Below are 21,097 nucleotides of genomic sequence, written 5' to 3'. Positions count from 1 at the left end.
CAGCCTGGGTCATTCACACCTCTTAATCTCCCTTTAATCTCTCCATGCACTGTCATTATCACCTTTGCATCTGGAGCCTTGACTCACCTTCTCTCAGCGTGGTATAAATAGCTCCATAATACTCCCCCTTTGTCTTTATCTTTATCTTTAATCAGTTAGACTCGAAACGTCAGCTCTTTTCTCTCCTTGCAGATGGTGCCAGACCTGCTGAGATTTTCCAGCATTTTCTCTTTTGGTTTCAGATTCCAGCATCCGCAGTAATTTGCTTTTACTAATGGCTCTATGATATTGCTGGTGATATGATAACTCCAGTGTCGATGCATGAGAGGTGAGCAAGCGAACGAATTGCCTCTGGAAGTCGTGTGACGAGTAATAACAGAGATCCAGGAAAATAACACGAACGAATCTTTGATTCATTGAAGCCTGAACTCTGGTTCTCCTCCGAGACTGTGCCAGGTCTGCCAAATACTGCACATATTTCACGTCTTGCATTTGTTGGTGAAAACAACTGAGACTGGTTGTTTTGCTGCAGGTATCACGGGTACGGTGATCAAGTCGTGCGTCTAACCCTGTCAAATGGCGCAGATGGCGCTTCCGGCTGTGTGGAGCACGTCGTTTGGAAACACAGCAACCACACAAGCGCTGCATGTGGTTAGTGTGGGGATCGAACCCACGACCTTGGCGTTATTAGCACCACGCTCGAACCAGCTGAGCTAACCGACCAACGCAGGCGAGCCACCGAAAGCAAATGCCTATATTGCCGGTGCTCACAACCACGGCTGCTCTGCATTTTCTGCTTCTCATCGATCGCACGATAGCCTGAAGTATTTCCTTTCGTTGCAAAGCTTTTCAACAAAAAAAACATCGACTTTTCCGAACGCGCATACTCGAGTTAACCATTTGCTCTGATATCTAAAATTCAGCACAATGTCCGGACGCATGCAATTTCAATCGCAACGCCACCAGCTCAGCTGCAGCTTCTCACGTTGACAAATTTCCTCTGGAGAACCGTACCTTCAACGATCGCTCACTGTTCTTCTGGATACTCACAGACCTTTGGAGTCAGGGTTATGTGCTGCTGATTAACTGCTACGAACCTTACGCCAAATGCATTGGAATTGTAATCTATCAGTGGGGTTCTTTCTGCTCCCGAACGACGCAGTTGCTTTGGTGTCAGCAACAGCTCAGAAGTCAATTGCACGTTTTGCTCAATGACTCATGTTGCTTATGCAATCTTCGTTTGACAGCATATTTAGCAAGTTATCAGGCCTTCCTGCAGAGTTTGTCCGCGACAGGTCAGCTGCTAAAATTATTGCTTCAGACAGCATGCTACACCCTACATTTGAAAATGGAATAGGTGCAAACGTTTACAGGCCGAACACTCGCTCACTATTTCGCCTGGCGCGTCAGAGGCTGGGAGCTGATCTTCCGGAGGTTTTTCAATCATGATGGGAATGAATCGGGTAAATAGACAAGTTCCTTTCGCTCAGGTGGGGCAGTTCAGAACTAGAGGGTATAAATCTGGTGTGGGAGGGTGAGAATTCGAAAGGCAGTGAGGGGCAACGGCTGCACGCAGAGGGTGGTGCGTTTCTGGAATAAGTTACCAGACGAGCTGGTGATGGATGGTATAATTCCAATACTGTTAAGGAATCTGGACGTGTACTTGAATAGGAAGGGTTGAGAGAGAAATGGGTCAAGTGCATGCAATCGCGGCTGGATCAGTTGAGGATATCTGTTCGGAATGGACGAATGCGACCGAAGACTGTGTTTTCAGTGCTGTCCATATCTAATGGCTCTATGATAGTGGAGGTGAAACGATAAAGTCGTGCGTCTAACCCTGTCCAATATTTGATTGAATAGATGGCGCTTCCGGCTTCGTGGAGCAAGTTGTTTGGAAACACAACAACCACACAAGCGCTGCATGCCGTCAGTGTGGGGATTATCAGCACCACGCTCTAACCAACTGAGCTAACCGACGAACGCCAGCGGCCTGATGAAAGCAAATGACTATATTGCCGGTGCTCACAACCACGGCTGCTTTGCATTTTCTGCTTCTTATCGATAGCTCGATATTCTGAAGGATTTCCTTTCTTTGCAAAGCTTTTCAACAAAAAAAACATTTACTTTTCCGAACGCGCATACTCGAGTTAATCATTTGCTCTGATATCTAAAATTAATCACAGTGTCCGGACGCATGCAATTTCAGTTGCAACGCCACCAGCTCAGCTGCAGCTTGTCACGTTGACAAATTTCATCTGTCGAAACGTACCTTCAACGATCGCTCACTGTTCTTCTGGACATATAATGTGGCTACAGGGATGGTGCAGGAGGCACGGTTTCGGGTTTTTGGATAATTGGAGCTATTTCTGGGATGGGGCCTATACAAGCAGAATGGTCATCGTCTAAACCAGAGGGGTACCAACATCTGGGGCGGGGGGGGGGGGTGTTGGGGGGGATTCGCTAAAGCTATTAAGGTGGATTTAAACTCATGCAGCAGGGGGATGGGAACCAAAATTGTAGGATAGGTACAGAAGAGGATGAGAGTCGGGAGTTCCAAAATCAAGTATCTGACACTGGCAAGTGAAAAGTTGGATTGAAGTGTATGTACTTCAACGTGAGGAGCATCCGAAATAAAGTGGGTGAACTGTTAGCATGGGTTGGTTCCAGGGACTTCGATGTTGTGGCCATTACAAAGAAATGTATAGAGCAGGGACAGGAATGGCTGTTGCAGGTTCCGGGATTCAGATCTTTCAGTAAGAACAAAGAAGATGGTAAAAGACGGGGGAGATGTGGCATTGTTGATCAGGGACAATATTGCAGTTGTAGAAAGGATGTTTGTGGACTCGTTAATTGAGGTAGTGTGGGCTGAGGGTAGACGCAGGAAAGGAGAAGTCACCATGCTGGGAGTTTTCTATCGGCCTCCGAATATTCCCAGAGCTTTAGAGGTAAGGATAGCAAAGATGATTCTCGATAGGAGTAAGAGAGGCAGTGTATTTGTCATGGGGGACTACATCTATCCAAATATTGACTGGGATCACGATAGTACGAGTCCGATAGATGTGTCAGTTTTTGTCCAGTGTGTGCAGGAGGGCTTCCTGACACAGTATGTAGACAGGCCTACAAGGAGCAAAGCCACTTTAGATTTAGTACTGGGTAACGATCCTGGTCAGGTGTTTGATTTGGAAGTAGATGAGCACAATGGAGATAGCGATCACAATTCTGTCAGGTTTACTTTTGTGATGGAAAGGATAGGTGTACTCCACCAAGAATGAGTTACCGCTGGGGGAAGGGAAATTACGATGCAATTACGAAAGATTTCGGAAGCGTAGAATGGGGAAGGAAACTGCAGGGGATGAGCACATTAAAAATGTGTAGCTTATTCAAGGAAAAGCTCCTGTGTGTCCTAGATAAGTATGTACCTGTCAGGCAGGGAGGAAGATATAGAATGTGTGAGCCGTGGTTTACTAAGGAAGTGGAATCCCTGGTCAAGACTAAAAAGAAGGCTTATATTAGGACAAAATGTGAAAACTCAGGGCTCTTGAGGGTTCCAAGGAAATCAGGAAAGACCTAAAAAGAGAGCTCAGATGAGCCAGGAGGAGATATGAGAAGTTGTTGGTGGATAGGATCAGGGTTAACCCTAAGGCTTTCCACAGGTATGTCAGGAATAAAAGAATGACGAGAGTTAAATTAGGGCCAATCAAGGATAATAGTGGAAAGTTGTGTGTGGAGTCAGAGGAGCTAGGGGAAACACTAAATAAATATTTTTTGACATTGTTCACTACAGAAAATTAAAATGTTGGCGAGGAAGATACAGAGATACTTGTATCTAGACTTGAAGAGATTGAGGTTCACAGGAAGAGGTATTAGAAATACTGCAGAGTGTGAAAATAGACAAGTTCCCTGAGCCGGATGGGATCTATCCTAGGATCATCTGGGAAGCAATGGAAGAGATTGCCGAGAATTTGGCATTGATCTTCAAATCATCATAGTCTACAGGAATAGTGCCTGAGGACTGGAGCATAGCAAATGTGGTTCCCTTGTTCAAAAAGGGTAGTAGAGACAACCCTGGGAATTACAGACCAGTGAGCCTCACTTCAGTTGTTGGTAAAGTGTTGGCAGAGGTTATAAGAGATAGGATTTATAACCATCTAGAGAAGAATAATCTGATCAGGGACAGTGAAGGGTAGGTCGTGCCTAACGAATCTTATTGACTTTTTTTGACAAAGTGACCAAACAGGTAGATGAGAGTGAAACAGTTGATGTGGTGGAAATGGATTTCAGCAAGGCGTTCGATAAGTTTCCCCCAGTCGACTATTATACAAAATGTGGAGGCATGGGATTGTGGGACACATAGCAGTTATTGGTTAGCTGAAAGGAAACAGAGGGTTGTCGTTGATGGGGCATGTTCATCTTGGTGTCCAGTTACTAGCGGCGTACCGCAAGGTTCGGTGTTGGGTCCACTGCTCTTCATCATTTTTATAAATGACCTGGATGAGGGTTTAGAAGGGAGGGTTAGTAAGTTTGCTGATGACAATAAGGTCGGTGGAGTTGTGGATAGTGATGAAGGATGTAGTAGGTTGCAGAGAGACATAGACAGGATGCAGATCTGGGCTGAGAGTTGGCAAATGGAGTTAATGTGGACAAGTGTGAGGTGATACACTTTGGACGGAGTAATCGGAATTCAAAGTACTGAACTAATGGTAAGATTCTTGGTCGTGCAGCTGAGCAGAAAGATCTCGGTGTCCATGTACACAGATCTCTGAAAGTTGCCACCCAGATTGACAGGGTTGTTAAGAAGGCATACAGTGTTTTGGCCTTTAGTGGGATTAAGTTCTGGAACCAGGAGGTTATGCTACAGCTGTACAAAGCTCTGGTATGGCCACACTTGGAGTTTTTTGTACAGTTCTGGTCACCGCACTATAAGAAAGATGTGGAAGCTTTGGAAAGTGTGCAGAGGAGATTTAATAGGATGTTGCCTGGAATAGAAGGAATGTCTTACGAGGAAAGTCTGAGGGCCTTGACACTGTTCTCATTAGACAGAAGAAGGTTGAGAGGTGACTCAATAGAGACATACCAGATAATCAGGTTAGATAGGGTGGACAGGGAAAGCCTTGTTCCAAGTATGGGAACGGCAAACACAAGGGGACACAACTTTAAAGTGAGGAGAGATAGGTAAAAGACAGATGTCAGAGGTAGTTTCTTTACTCAGAGTAGATTAGATTAGATTACTTACAGTGTGGAAACAGGCCCTTCGGCCCAACAAGTCCACACCGCCCCGCCGAAGCGTAACCCACCCATACCCTTACATCTACATCTACATCTACCCCTTACCTAACACTACGGGCAATTTAGCATGGCCAATTCACCTGACCTGCACATCTTTGGAGTGTGGGAGGAAACCGGAGCACCCGGAGGAAACCCACGCAGACACGGGGAGAATGTGCAAACTCCACACAGTCAGTCGCCTGAGGCGGGAATTGAACCCGGGTCTCTGGCGCTGTGAGGCAGCAGTGCTAACCACTGTGCCACCGTGCCGCCCACGGTAGTAAGGGTATGGAATGCATTGCCTGCAAAAATTGTAGTTTCACCAAGTTTATGTGCATTTAAGTCGTCATTGGACAGGCATATGGACGTACATGGAATAGTGCAGGTGGGATGGGCTTCAGATTAGTATGACAGGGCCGATGGGCCTGTACTGCGCTATAATGTTCTATGTTCTATGGGCAGAGAGCTAGATGGTGTCAACTTGCAAAATGTCCATATTACAGAGGACGAGGTGCTGGATGTCTTGAAACGCAGAAGGTTGAATAAATCCGCAGGACCTTATCAATCTTAGAATCATAGAGATGTACAGCATGGAAAAATATCATTTAGTCCAACCCGTCTATGCCGACCAGATATCCCAACCGAATCTAGTCCCACCTGCCAGCACCTGGCCCATATTCATCCAAACCCTTCCTATCCATATATGCATCCAAATGCCTCTTAAATGTTGCACTTGTACCAACCTCCACTACTTCCTCTGGCAGTTCATTCCATACACGTACCACGCTCTGTGTGAAAACGTTGCCCCTTAGGTCTTTTTTATATCTTTCCCCTCTCACCCTAAACCTATGCTCTCTCGTTCTTGATTCCCCCACCCCAGGGAAAATAATTTGTCTAACCTGTCCATGACCCTCACAATTTTGTAAACCTATATAAGGCCACCCCTCAGCCTCCGACTCTCCAGAGAAAACAGCCCCAGCCTTTCCAGTCTCTCTCTATAGCTCAAAACCTCCAACCCTGGCAACATCCTTGTAAATCTTTTCTGAACTCTTTCAAGTTTCGCAACATCTTTCTGAGAGGAAGGAGACCAGAATTAAATGCAATATTCCAAAAGTTCCCTAACCAATGTCCAGTCCAGCCGCAACATGACCTCCCATCTCCTGCACTCAGTACTCTGACCAATAAAGGAAAGCATACCAAACGCATTCTTCACTATCCTATCTACCTGTGGCTCCACTTTCAAGGAGCTATGAATCTGCATTCCAAGGTTCTTGGTTCAGCAACACTCCCTAGGGCCTTACCAGGACCTGATCAGGTGTACCCTAGGCCTCCGTCAGAGGCCAGAGAAGTGATTGCTGTGCCCCGTGCTGAAATATTAGTATAATTGATAGTCACAGATTAGGTGTCAGAAAACTGGAGGTTGGCTAACGTGGTGCCACTGTTGAAGCAAGATGGTAAGGAAAAGCCAAAGAACTACAGACCGGTTTGCCTGATGTCAGTGGAGGGCACGTTGAAGGAGGGAATCATGAGGGCCAGAATTTGCATGTATTTGAAAAGGGAATTTCTAATTTGGGATAGTCAGCATTGCTTTGTGGGTGGGAAATCATGTCCCAAGAAATTGATTGCGGTGTTTGAAGAAGTAACAAAAAGGATTGATGAGGTCAGAGCTATCGATGTGAGCGATATAAGTTCAATAAGGTGCTTGAAAAGTTTCCACATGGGAGATTGGTGAGCAAGGTTAAATTTCATGGAATACAGGGAAAACCATCCATTTGGATACAGAACTGGCTCAAATGTAGAAAACAGAGGGTGGTGGTGGATGGTTGTTTTTCAGACTGGAGGCCTGTGACTAGTGGAGTGCCACAAGGATCGGTGCTGGATCCACTATTTTTGTCATTTATATAAATGATCTGGATGTGAATATAGGAGGTGGAAAGTGTAAGTTTGCAGATGACATCAAATTTGGAGGTGTTGTGGATAGCAAAGAATGTTACCTCAGATTACAACGGGATTCGGATCAAATGGGCCAATGGGCTGAGGTGTGGCAGATGGAGTTTAATTTAGATAAATGTGAGGTGCGGCATTTTGGGAAAGCAAATCTCAGCAGGATTTATGTACTTAATGGTATGTTCCTGGTGAGTTTTGCTCAACAAAGAAACTTTGGAATGCAGGTTCATAGCTCCTTGTAAGTGGATTCGCAGGTCGATAGGATAATGAAGAAGGTGTTTGGTATGGTTGCGTTTACTGCTCAGAGCATTAAGTAGAGGAGTTGGGAGGTCATGTTCTGGCTGTACTGGACATTGGATGAGCCACTTGTGGAATATTGCATGCAGTTCCTGTCTCCTCCTGATCGGAAGGATGTTGTGTAAATTGAAAGGTTTCAGAAAAGATTTACAGGGATGTTGCCAGGATTGGAGGATTTGAGCTACAGGAGAGGCTAAAATGTTTGGAGATATTTGAGCCTGAGGGGAGACCATATGGAGGTTTATAAGAGAGGTATGGATAGGTTTAACAGCCACGGTCTTTTCCCTGAGATAGTGGAGTCCAGAACCGGGCAACCTGTTCATGGTGAGAAGGGAAAAATATGAAAAGAACCTAAGGGACAACTTTTACAGGCAGAGGGTGATGTGTGTATGGAATGAACTGCTAGAGGAAGTGGTGGAGGTTGGTGCAATTACTGCATTTGGAAGGCATCTGGATGGGTGTGCGAAGAGGAAGAATTGAGAGAGATTTGGGCCAAGTGCTGGCAAATAAGACGAGATTATGTTAGGATATGTGGGTGGCGTGGATGAATTGGACCGAAGGCTCTGTTTCTGTGCTGTACATCTCTATGACTGTAAATGTTTTCCACTGTCCATTTACAGCCATACATTTCACTGTTTCCCCTGTTTACCTTGGTCAGTTCCCCTCTCAAACACACATAAATGGTTTTGGTTGTGGTTGTAGGGTGTGCTTTATGGTCACTTTAAAAATCCATTATCTTGCTGACTTCCACTACACTACAATTTCCCAGAGTATATCTCATTGTAATAATACTCCTTCACTCAGCATCATCACCAAACGGTCGATCTGAGATCGTCACCTCCCTGGCCGTTTGCACAATATGTTATTCAAAGAAACACTGACAAAAACATTCCAAAGATTGAAGTTTCCCAAAATTATCACAGTGCCTTTGCATTACACAGGAATTCATTCGAACTTGTAACAGTGTTGAGCAATGAAATGCTGCTAGGCATCCTAAAAAAACATTCTCCTGCTTGTGTTTTTGACACGTGTTGCCTGGAATTTGCATTCAGGCCGATTTAGCTGCATAATCTAAGACCAAATGCTTTCTCTGTAATCCCTTTGTTACCCATTACTGTCAGGGTTACCCATCCTGCACTCCCATTCTGCCTGAGACCCCTCAAGGATGTGTGGAATTGAATATTTAGGTTCCACCTTTTGTTTCTCCAAATATTTTGGTGACCAAATCTTATTTATCTGTGTGTCACAAGTCCATCCACCTTATTGAAGATAATTTGTCCATTCCAAAGAAAGAACATTGTTATTGACTTTTTCCCAGAATTTCCTGTCACAGCCTAATTCACTGATGTACAGTTTTAGTTAAACTCTGCCCGATCCTGTTCCTTTCTGGTTGGCTTCAGCTACATTCCATGCTGTTGCGATGCTTCACCCCTTTTCTATTTGGATTTGGAAAGTTCCTTCCACCTGAACCCTGTCCCTGCATCCTTCATCTCAGTTTAAAGCCCTGTCCATAAACCTACCGACATGATTAGCCAGGACATTGCTCCCAGCAGCGTTGTTTTTTTTAATTCACATGGGGGATGTTACTCTCTATGGCTGGCCAGCGTGTATTTCCCACTCCGAGCTGCCCTTGAGCTGGGTGGCTTGCTGGATCATTTCAGGGGGCAGTTGAGAGTCAACCTCCTTGCTCTGCGTCTGGAGTAACATGTCGGTCAGACCTGCTGTCGATAACAGCTGACGTCCTTCTTTAAAGGATATTAAGCAGTTAGATGGTTATAGCTGACACTGGCATTAAATTCTGGATGAACAGTCTAGTGAGAATAGCACGAGGCCATCACCTCTCCCACTCGTAGCTCAACCGTCACTCAGTACTGATCCTACTTCAATATGAACCAAAAACCTTTCATCATGCCCATTGCTTGATCCTGAAATCATTCTTGCACTCTGGTGATATCACTCAGTATCTCTCCATGTGGTATCCCTCACTGTGTGGGTCTAATTGCTGCCTCTGTCAGTGTCTCTCACTCTTGCAGCTACACCAGATCCTGAGCCAACAGAATTCCCCATTCCAGAGAGACGCAGCAGCACAGGCCAGGGATGGATACTGGGATTTTCCAGATCTCTGTGGCACTGGGTACCATTCTCCCTGTGTAACCCTGACTGCATCGGTCTAATTTCCCATTCTCTTTATTTCTCTGTCTTCTCTGGGTACTCAGGAAGTTCCTGACTCAATAGACTTCCCAACTGCTGGGTGTCTCATCAATCACCACATTGAAGATGGTTGGTCGGCCAGAGAGACAAAGGTAAGGGTGATCTGGAGTCCTCAATAAATCCTGCAGTGCGATAAGATCATTCACAGGGAACAGAGCAGAGAGCATTTAAATAGCTCAAAACATCAGCCCTCAAGACATGACGTAGATACAGTGCTGAAGGGTGAACACAGAGCATGAAGCTCCCAGGCTCAATCCCCACCCTTTGTGAGAGGATTACTTTCAGCTCCGCTGCACTGAGCCTGTCTGAGACAGCATCAGGAGTGTCACAGTTATCAATCCAGCCCTATGCTGTCATAGTGAGCATCAGGACAATGGAGGGGAAAGCAGGCCGACCACGAGAAGGTGCTATTGAAGCCTGGGATCTTTATGTTCTCCTTTACATTCCAACATTTTCTATTGTCACACCATAGAGTCATATGACAAGGAAACAGACCCTTCAGTAAAACTCATCTGAGCTAGTGCCTTGAATGCTTCGAACTCTGAGAACAGTCCCAAGCTGTGTAACCTCCTCCCCTCCCTACAATCCCTCTGCAAATTTAAAACCAACTTCAATGCTGACTATCTCCCGGTGACTGTTAAATGCTCCAGACTGGATGACATGCCAAATCTCAGGAATCTCCTCCTCCCATCATTACAATAATCTGTCTTTCTGTTATCTTGCACAATACCTCCAGCCTACCCTGTCTCTGTAACATCCTCCAACCTCGACCATTTGTGTACCCTCCTCCAGCTCCTAGAGCACATGATGTCACTGTAACCTTCAATCACTATACCATTCCTGCCTCCCACCCTACACCACCACAGGACCTCTAATTCATCCATCATCCTTACAGACCTCCCTATCTCTATAAACTCCTCCAGTCCCTCCAGCCCTTCCTGCCTGTGTAACCTGCTCCTATCCCGGCAGCCCTCCCTGTGTACAGTGTCCTGAAGCCAGAATAACCCTCCCAATGTTTGCAATCTCCTCTATCGCTGTGACCTTCTCTTGTCACTATACCCCCTGCCGTCACTACCAGCCTTCCTATATCTGTAACCACATGTGGTCACTAAAGATACATCCATGTACATGAAACATCCTCTTTGTGGCTGTATCCAAGCCCAGTCCCTACAGCTCTCACTTTCTGTAACCTCCTTCAGACTGAAGAACCATCCAGTGTCTACACCCCTCTATATTACTAACTTCATCCAATCGCACAAACCATCACCACAAACCTCACTATCGCAGTAACTTCTTCCAGTTCCTCCATACCTCTGTGCACCATCCTTTCCCTACTACTCATTCCTGATGAAGGGCTCCGGCCCAAAATGTTCCTGATCCTCAGATGCTGGAAAAGCACACAGTGTGTCAGGCAGCAACACACTCTTGATTCTGATTTCCTAATTTCTGTGTAGCACTCTCTGGCTCTGTATCACTGTCAGTCCCCACTATCCCCACTAACTGTGTAAACGACACTATTCCTTAAGAAGGGCTCATGCCCGAAACGTCGATTCTCCTGTTCCTTGGATGCTGCCTGACCGGCTGCGCTTTTCAAGCAGCACATTTTCAGCTCTGATCTCCAGCATCTGCAATCCTCACTTTCGCCTAAACTACACTATCATCAATCACTGGAATTTTCTCACACTGTGGAATACTCCCCAACTGTCCAATCTCTTTGAGCCTCTCCAACCCTCCAAATCTGATTTGTCCTGCAGCCCGATAACCACACCTATCTTTGTAACTTCCGTTAGCCGCTGGACCACTCCCTATCTCTGGAACATCATATCCTATAGCATCCCTCCGTTTGTGTATTCCTCCAATCAATATGGCGTCGCCTGCCTCTGTGCCATTAGCCCGCACACTGAATCCACTTCAAACACTGAAACCTTCACTGTCTCTGTTACCTTCTCATGCACCTACAGACCTCCCTGTCCGTATGAACTTCTGACATTCATCAGTCCTCCATGTCTCTGCAATGTACACCAGCCTCCAGAGCCCTCCTTACATCTGTCACCTGCTCCAGCAGCTATATCACTCCCCATCTGTCAGGCCAACTCTGTAACTGCTCCAGTAGTTATATCATTCCCCATCTCTCAGGACTACTCTGTAGCTGCTCCTGCAGCTTTATCACTCCCCATCTGTCAACCCTACTCTGTATCTTCTCCAGCAGCTATGTCACTCGCCCTCTGTCAGGTTTACTATGTAACTGCTCCAGCCGCTGTCTCACTCGCCATCTGTCAGGTCTACTATGTAACTGCTCTGGCTGCTATATTACTAGCCATCTGTCAGGCTCACTCTGCAACTGCTCCAGCAGCTCTATCACTCCCTATCTGCCAAGGCTACTCTGTAACCGCTTCAATAGCGATATCACTCCCTGTCTCCCCAACGTTGTAACTGCACCAGTGATATTACTCCCCATCTAGCAAGCCTACTCTGTAAGTACTCCAGCAGCTATATCACTCCCTATATGTCAGACCTGCTCTGTAACTGCTCCGGCAGCTATAACACACCCCATTTATCAGGCCTACCGTGTAACTGCTCCAGTATTTATAACACTCCCCAACTGTCAGGCGTAGTCCAGTCCTCACAGACTGTGGAGGCCATTGTCTCAATAACCTGCTCCAGGCCCTGGAAGTCTCTCTGGACTCAGGGTACTTCTCCAGCTACAGCAACAATCCACATCTCTGTTTGCTCCTCCTCTCCCTCCAGCACCTCAAACACTTTCTCTTTATCTGACTTGGTAACTCTCCCTTTGCATTCCGTTTTTCTGTCCCAAAAATCTCCCTGTATCTGTAACACTTTGTGATATATATAACCCACCCTGTCCTCCAGTATTTACATTCATCTATTGATCTCCATCACTTTCTCCAGTTCTTACTCCCCCGTCTGTATAAACATCACCCTCCCCTACAACCCTCCCTACCGCAGGAACCTCCTCCAGTTTGTGCAATGCTCTCTATCTGTGAAGTGTCTCCAGTCCTTATTGCTGTTCCTGTGTCTGTAAGCTCTGCCACACTCTCCAGCCGTCCCACTGATGTAACCTCCAGAACCTCATCATCTGATAACATTCACTGCAGCCTTCAGTACCTCTGTTAGTGCCTCAATTCTATACAAATCTCTCAGTCTCTGTAAATAGCAACATTCCATAAAATACTCCCTGTCTGCGTAAACTACCCCCAGCCTGCACAGAGAAGTGTCACCGTCCTTTTGATCACCTGTAGTCGCTTCAGATCTCCCTGTGTCTTCACTATTCCATGACCTACAGCTCATCTCATGTTATAACTCTTCTCGCTCATATGTTACTTCCCATCTCTGCGATATTCTACAATCCCTGCAATTCTCGTTCTTTTTCTCCAGACCTTCCAATCTCCCTGATCGCTAGAAGGTTATTGATCCCTTGCAGCATGTTTTATACCTGAAGCCGCTTCCAATTCCTCAATGCATCCTGCCCCGTATCCTCCTCAAATACTACAGCTTTGCAACTGTCTTCGTACTATCTTCCAACATCTACAATCCTCTAGAGTTCAGTAACCTCCTCCATAACAGCATTCCACATCTGTGTGTAATGGATGGGAATTTTGCAAACCTGTTTTCACAGCTCTCACCAACTCTCTGAACTCCTGCAGCTTTACAACCCTTAGTATCTGTGGCTCCTCCAATCCTTACTATTTTTCTGGCTCTGAACTGATCCAGCCCCTTCGAACCTTCCTAACGCAGTAAACGCCTGCACAGCCAATGAACATCCTTATCAGTGTATTGCCGAGGCCCAACAACCCTCCCTACAACGCCAAATACCACCCTCCCTATCTTTGTAACTCCTTCAGGACTGATAGCCCTGTACCTCTCTGTGACATTTTTCATCCCAACAATCTGTCTGATCTCTAACCACCAACAGTGACCTCAAATCACCCCAACTCTGTAACATCTTCCAGTCTCTACAACCCTGCTTTTCTCTGTAAGCTTGCCGAGTGCCTACATTCGCCTTTATCTCCGGTTACTGATCCTTGCTCAGGGAAACAATGTCTCAGTACAGATCCTGTAAGAAGACCAAATAATCTTTGATATATCAGTAAATGTGCCTCATTTTCTAAATTCTCATGAGTTCAATTTCAGCCTTCTCCACCTTTTCTCATCAACATTCCTCCATTTTGAGGGACAGTCTATCAAACCTTTGCTGGACTGCCTCCAATGCAAGAACATTTCCCTCTAGATAGGGAACCAAAGCTGTTCACAGTATTTTCATTGTGAGCTGACTGGAACCCTCTATAGTTATTAGAAGCCTTCCCTATTGTTCTTCTCCATTCCCTTTGGAGTCAATCCGAGTATTCTATTTGCCCTTTCTATGACCTGCTGATCCTGTATACCACCGTCCTGAGATTTATACACAAGAATTCCCAAGTTACTTTGTGATGTAGCTTTCTGCAGTTTATCTGAAACCAAGAGGTTACGGTAAGAATCAGGAAAATGTTGGAATGTATGGAAAATGATAACTGCACAATTCGAAAGCAGATGAATAAGCACGGCCAGTAAGCCCATCCCAATGGCACAGAGGCAGCGCGGTGGCTCAGTGGTTAGCACTGCTGCCTCACAGCAACAGGAATCAGGCTTTGATTCCAGCCTCGGGCGATTGGCAGTGTGGAGATCTCCCTGTGTCTGTGTGAATTTCCTCCAGGTATCCCTGTTTCCTCCCACAGTCCAAAGATGTGCAGGTTAGGAGAGGTGGCCATGGAACGTTGTCCACACTATCGGGTTTCTGTGATCAGATATAGAATGAGGCCACTTGGACCATCGAGTCTAATCCTCTATTCGATGTTGGTGGAATTGTTTCTCTTAGTTAGTCCCTGTAACTCTTCATTCCCTTACTCATTAAGAACCTATCTATCAGGCGAAAGTGAGGGCTGCAGATGCTGGAGGTTAGAGTTCAGAGTGTGGTGCTGGAAAAGGACAGCAGATCAGGCAGCATCCGAGGAGAAGGAGAATCAACGTTTCGGGCAAAATCCCTTCATCAATCCTTTCCTGACGAAGGGCTTTTGCCAGAAATGTCGATTCTCCTGCTCCTCAATTGCTGCCTGACCTGCTGTTCTTTTCCAGCACAACACCCCTGACAAGAACCTATCTATCTCTGAGTTAATACACTGAATTCCTTCTGCTCCATAATCCACCCCCCCCCCCCCCCCACCCCGTACGCAGTGAGCTCCCCAGATTATCGCCCTCTGGCTGAATAAATTGCTCCACATCTCCATTCTAAAGGGACGTCCCTTCACTCTGAAGCTCTCTCTTTGGGCCCGAGTCTCTCCGAATCATGGAACCATCTTCCCCACGTCCACTCTATCCAGGTCCCTCAGTATTCTGTATGTGTGAATCACATTCTGCCACCGCTGCGTAAACTTCATCGAGTGTAGACCCAGAATCTCCAAATGCTCCTCATGTGACAAGCATTTCATCTCTGGGATCTTTCTGGGAAATCTGTTTCCTGTACCCCCTCACATCTTTTGTCCAGACTGTTCATGTCCAGCATGTTCAGTGTGGTCCCAACGCTTACCCCTGTGGAACTCCACTTGTCACTGGCTGACTCCTTTATCTTTACTCTCTGTCTTCTGACAGTGCCAGTATGTTGTTCTGAAAGCGAGATGTCATTTCATAAACACTGCTGGCTTTGTTTTCCTGTCTGGCTGTAGACAGCAGAGTAGATAAAAGGGAGGAATGGTTTATTGGGATTTTCAGAAACCTTTTAACAAGGTCCCACTGAAGAGGTAGATAAGCAAAATTGGCACATGTGGGATTGGAGGGAATGTTCTAGCATAGATTGGGAATTCTTTAATAGACAGAAAATTAAGTGGAAGAAAATGGATTAGTGCTTGACAGACAACTAAATTCAAATGGATTTGATGGTCGGACAAAATCTAATGGTCCACATTTATTTGTGACACAACATTAGCTGGGAATGTGGGTTGTATGGAGGAAGCAAAGAGAACATGAACAGTCTGTGAGTTTCCCTTTTTTAAAATTCAATGATGTACCGTGGTCATCACTTGCTCGGCCATCATAACCTTCCCATCAGTAATTCCCTGGGGAAGGTGGTGGTCAACTGTGTTCCTGACGCATTGCAGTCCTTTGGGTGTATGACAGACTCATTGCTGGGAGGATGGAACGTGACTTGGGGAGGGCACCTTGGAAATGTTGGTGTTCCCGTGCACCTGCAGCTCCTCTCCTTCCAGGGAATAGTGGTTCCGGGTTTGTGAAGGGCTGCTGAAAGCGCCTTCCTGAGTGACCTTAGTGCTGATTGTTGATTTTTCTACAAATTCCTTCCTTCATTCATGGACATGTGCATTGTTGGCTGAGTGAGCATTTTCTTATTGATTTGGAGTTGTCCCTGAGAAGATGGTGTGAGCTGCCTTCTTGAGTGACTGCTCCAGCCGTTGGAACTGTTGTTATCTGTGTACCCTCCAGCAGGTGCTCCAACACTCCTCATGTCTGAAACATATCCCACATGTGCCACTGTAACTGCGTACAGACAATGCAGCTCTCCATTTATGGGTGACATACTCCTCTACGTACAACTCTTATAGTTCCTCACAATATCTCACCTCCTCCATTCCCGTCTGCGCTGTTGATCTTGCAAATTGTTTTTATTCCTGTTTAAACTTCTGATCAGCATTCAACTCTTCCTTTTTAAATTTGTAAACTCTCAGTATCTGTATCCCTCTCTATCACTGTTACATATTACAACACAGGTTCACCTCCTTAAATCTCTATGAATTACAGTGGCTCGATGTGTTTAATCCACACTTTTCACCCTCCTTATCCACCTTAGCAATAAACACGGTGGCACAGTGGTTAGCACTGCTGCCTCACAGCGCCAGAGACCCGGGTTCAATTCCTGCCTCAGGCGACTGACTGTGTGGAGTTTGCACGTTCTCCCCGTGTCTGCGTGGGTTTCCTCCCACAGTCCAAAGATGTGCAGGCCAGGTGTTAGGTAAGGGGTAAATGTAGATGTAGGGGTATGGGTTGGTTACGCTTCGGCGGGGCGGTGTGGACTTGTTGGGCTGAAGGGCCTGTTTCCACACTGTAAGTAATCTAATCTAATCTCACCTCATCCAGCCCCTACAATCCCACCATTTCGGAATGCTCCCATTGTCTGCACCTCCTCATATCCGGAGGGTCCTTGAATACCACCAATGATCTATATCCCCCCCAGTTATTATAAGTCTTCTAACTCTGTAACATCGAGCAGTGTCCAGTACATTACAACGCTTCCTGGCTGTCAATTTGCATTCGTTGAAATCTTTCTATCTCTCTAAGCAGTTCACAAAAAAGCCCTTTAGACTCGACAAAGCTCCGTCAAAAACGAACCACAAACTCTATTTCTTTTGCCTTATCCAGTTCCTGAAAATCTCCCTGTATCTTCAGGTAACCTGCTTTAGGCATTGCACGTCTGTCGACTTCTCCAGATCGCCTGTTCCATCCCCTACAGCTCGCTCAATTACTGTAACACTCTCTGACCCTTCTCATCCTCCTCTTTTTCACTGTTTTCCAGGCACAACGGCCATCCTGTGAGGGAGCAGTGCGGAATGGGATATTATAAATCTCAGCTCAGGCTTGAGGAATACAATTACCTGGGAGTCACAAAGGGAGAGGACCTGAGAGAGAGCAGCACAGAGCGGGAGAATATAAATCAGCAGTAAGGATTGAGGCCGACTGGGACTTGGAGTTGGAGAAACAGCAGAGCAGGAGGCTGAAAATCAGCACCGAGTCACAGAGGGAGCGACCATGTGAGGGAGCAATTTTGAGAAGGAGCTTGAGGCTCACTCACACCTGGGAGTTAGAGGCACCAAAGTGTGAGGAAATAAATCAACACTGAGGATCGAGGCCTAGTCATACTGGGAGTCACAGAGATGGTGACACTCTGAGGGGGCAAAGTGGAGTGGGAGCTGGTGGATTACATGTCCCTGGGAGGCACAGAGACGGTGACCTGTGAGGTCTTCACAGAAGAAAATGAAAGTTCATTTGCTGATAATAAACTGTTACTTGCTGTAACTCGCTGCAAAATGACATTTTCTTTCATGGAACTAGGGCTGAAGGCTGAAATATCAGTAATTAGTGAAAGTCTGAATCAGTATAATAAAGAATCTCAGTCAGGTACAGACGGATAAGGGAATGCATGTGAAACGTATACCTCTGATGTTAACTTTATCCAACGTAATTCATTGAGTAAGACTAAACACGTTTCAGCTTATGTTCTGGTAGTGCAGGTTGGTCAAATGGGAGATGTTTTCTGTTACATTGGGAAGTCATAGCCCCTGCTGTTGTTCGAGATGAACACTGGTTCCTGCAGCTCAGTTAATGACTGGAGACTCTGTGAGACATCTATGACGCTGAGAGTTAGGTGGATAACACTTAAAGGGAGGGGATCACACTGCTGTCATAACGGCCTGTAAGAAGGAAGGGAATGGGTGATCAGTCAAGAGATACGGTCAGGGAATACAGGATTACCCTGGTGGGGAGGGGAGGTGAGGCTCCCTCCCCGTTCAGTTTCCCAGTTTGGAAGCTGATTAAGATGCGGGCTGCTCAGAGGAATGCAGTCAGAGCTTTATCTGTGGCACCACAAGCAGCCTGACTGTACAGGAGGGGAGGGAGAAGGAAGGAGGGGAAATAGTCACAGAGCAGTCAGGAAATTGAAGAAGGTGTGAGTGTTTCTGTGACTGTCCATGTAATTCCAGGATCGTGGTATCAAGAATGTCACTGTGTCCATCAAATCTGCTCCACCATTCACATTTGACTGATCGGTTTTTCAAGCTCATTTTCCTTCGTTCCCCCTTTGATCTCATGGCAATCAAGAACTTTTCTATCTGTGTTTTAAATCTACTCAATGACCTTTCATCCATAGCCTTCTGTGGCAATGAGTTCCACAGATTCCCCACTCTCGGGCTGAAGAAGTTTCCCCTTATCTCTGATCTAATAGGTTTTCCCTTTACTCGAAGGCTGTGCCCTTGGTTACTCATCTCTTCTGTCAATAGAAACATCTTCCCAACGTCCACTCTGTCCAAGCCATTCAGTATTCTGTAAGTTTCAATCAGATCTCCCCTTGTCCTTCTAAACTCCATCACGTATAGTCCCAGAGTCCTCAAACATTCCTCATCTGTTAAGCCTTTCATTTCTTGGATTTTTCTTGTGAACTTCCTCTGGACCTGTTCCAGGTCCAATGCATCCTTCCTGATGTATGGAGCCCAAATTATAACATATTCAAAAATGATATAAAGGAAAGCAAAGGATGAAGTGTTGAAGTATAGGTTCAGGATAGTGTTCGTTAATGAGTCTGAGATTAAGTTGATACCTTCAAGTTCAGAATGAATTTGGCTGGAGCTTTAAAAAAAACTATAAGGTTACGCTGTGAGGGACCGTCTGTGGGCTGCCAGCTAGTGAAAAGGATACAGAGCTGGCAACGTGATAGTGTTGAGAAACTTGCATTATCCAGATTCAGGCTTGGATACTGACAGTGTCTGGGCAGTGACGGATTGCATGGAAGAGAGCTTACTGCAGGAGTATGTGCCCACCCCAAAGGAACCATGTTCTGTTGAACCTTGGAAAAGTGGTGTGGAAAGTGGATCCAGTATCAGGTGGGAATATTTTCTGGTATGATGATCATTTTATTGTAACGCTTAGGATGATGGCAGAGAATGATGTGCATTGACTAAGTTTGAGAAAAATTAATCGACTGGGAGCTGCCTTCACTGTGGTAAGAATGAATCTGGGAAAGTATGGCCGGAACACCAAGTTGGTCAGAAAAATAAAAATTGAACAATGGGCTCCATCAATGGCTTGGGTCAGTTCGAGGAATAGTTCCTCACACTGGAAAGGCAGGGTAAACAAACCCAATGCTCCATCGATGACAATGGAGCAAAAGGTTAAGGTGAAGAAGAACAATTGAATAGCTGTCAGATAGAGAACAATATTGTGAACCAGGAGAAATGCTGAAGGTTGAGGGTAGAGATGGTAGAGCGGAGGGATTTATAAGGGAACGGAGAGCCAACATAAAGTTGTCACACCTCTAAGGGAGCGTGTGAAAAGGTGAAGTAAGGCCTATTCCACACTTGAGAGAGGATTACAAATCTTCTCACAAACTTTGAGGATTTATACTGAGAAGAAGAGGAATGGCTGAGTGTGAGCTGAATACTTCATCTCTGTCTTTACCAAAGTGTCCGAAACCACCCAGGCCATGGTGACAGAGGAGGAAACTCTGTCACTAGAAAGGTTCAAAATTGATGACGAATACCTTTGTGGCACAGGCAACAAATGTGTTTCACGGCTTTTTCCCTCGATATGTGTGACATTAAATCATTCATTCATCCATTCATTCATGGAATAAAAGGGACTGTATCAATTTGGAAACAAAATTGACTGATGGGTAGGAAATCGAGAGGAATGGTCACTGGATTTTTAATTCAGGCTCGAGAAAGGTTTTCAGTGAAGTTCCGCAGGATTCAGTTTTGGGTACCTCATTCATTTTGATATGTATGAACTATGTACATCTGGTGTGCAGGGACCCATTCAAAGTTTACAGTTGACGCAGCACTTAAAGAAATTGTAAACTGTGAGGAAAACATTATAGAGCTCTAAACTTACATTGCCAACTTCTTCGAAAGATTAGAGAGGTGATTGATGAAGTTTGGCATATTGAAATATGAGACAATGCAAATTTCCAACAAGAACATTAAAAGACAATATAAAATAGGCAGGAATGCAGGAGCAGAGGATGTGCAAAGATCAATGAAGTTTGTAGAATATTAAACATAGGCAAAGCCTACAGTGTTCCTGTCTGAATAAATATTGATAGTGCAAGAGTAAGGACGTGATGTTGAATTTGCATCAAACACATTCGACCTCAACTGGAGTGTTGCATACATTCCTGGGTGTCACATGAAAGGACTGATATGAACACATTGGAAAGGATGAAGAACTGATCTAAAAGAGTATTTCCAGGAATAAGTAAGATCAGTTATGAAGTCAGACTGAAAATGTTGCAACTGTTCTCACTGAAGTGAAGGTGGCTAAGAGGAGATTGGATGCAGTTTTCCAAACTCATAGGCAGACTGAATAGAATAGATTGGATAAAACTGTGCCCATTCGCAAAAGGAGGGAAAAACGAGACGGCACAGATTTCACATTGTGTACAACAGGAGAAATCTGACTGAAGTAGTCAGGATACACTTGAATGTGTTGTAAATGGATGTTCAATGGACATGTTCAAGAGGGGATTGGATGATTACTGCGACTAAAAGTAATGTGTAACGGTATGGGGGAAAGTAGGAGATCAATACTCTGTAACGAGCTCAGATGA

The 21,097-nt window shown here is 45.5% G+C and overlaps 1 non-coding gene across 1 annotated transcript; it reads right to left on the bottom strand.

Annotated features, from left to right (window-relative positions):
* Positions 1 to 649: 649 nt before the first annotated feature.
* trnai-aau (transfer RNA isoleucine (anticodon AAU)) lies at positions 650 to 723 on the bottom strand. Its single transcript has one exon. It is a non-coding gene; the product is annotated as a tRNA-Ile (tRNA).
* Positions 724 to 21,097: the final 20,374 nt, after the last annotated feature.

Source organism: Chiloscyllium punctatum, chromosome 13 (assembly GCF_047496795.1).
Source record: "Chiloscyllium punctatum isolate Juve2018m chromosome 13, sChiPun1.3, whole genome shotgun sequence".
Taxonomy (NCBI): Eukaryota; Metazoa; Chordata; class Chondrichthyes; order Orectolobiformes; family Hemiscylliidae; genus Chiloscyllium; species Chiloscyllium punctatum.
This window is presented reverse-complemented; position numbering and strand designations above follow the sequence as displayed.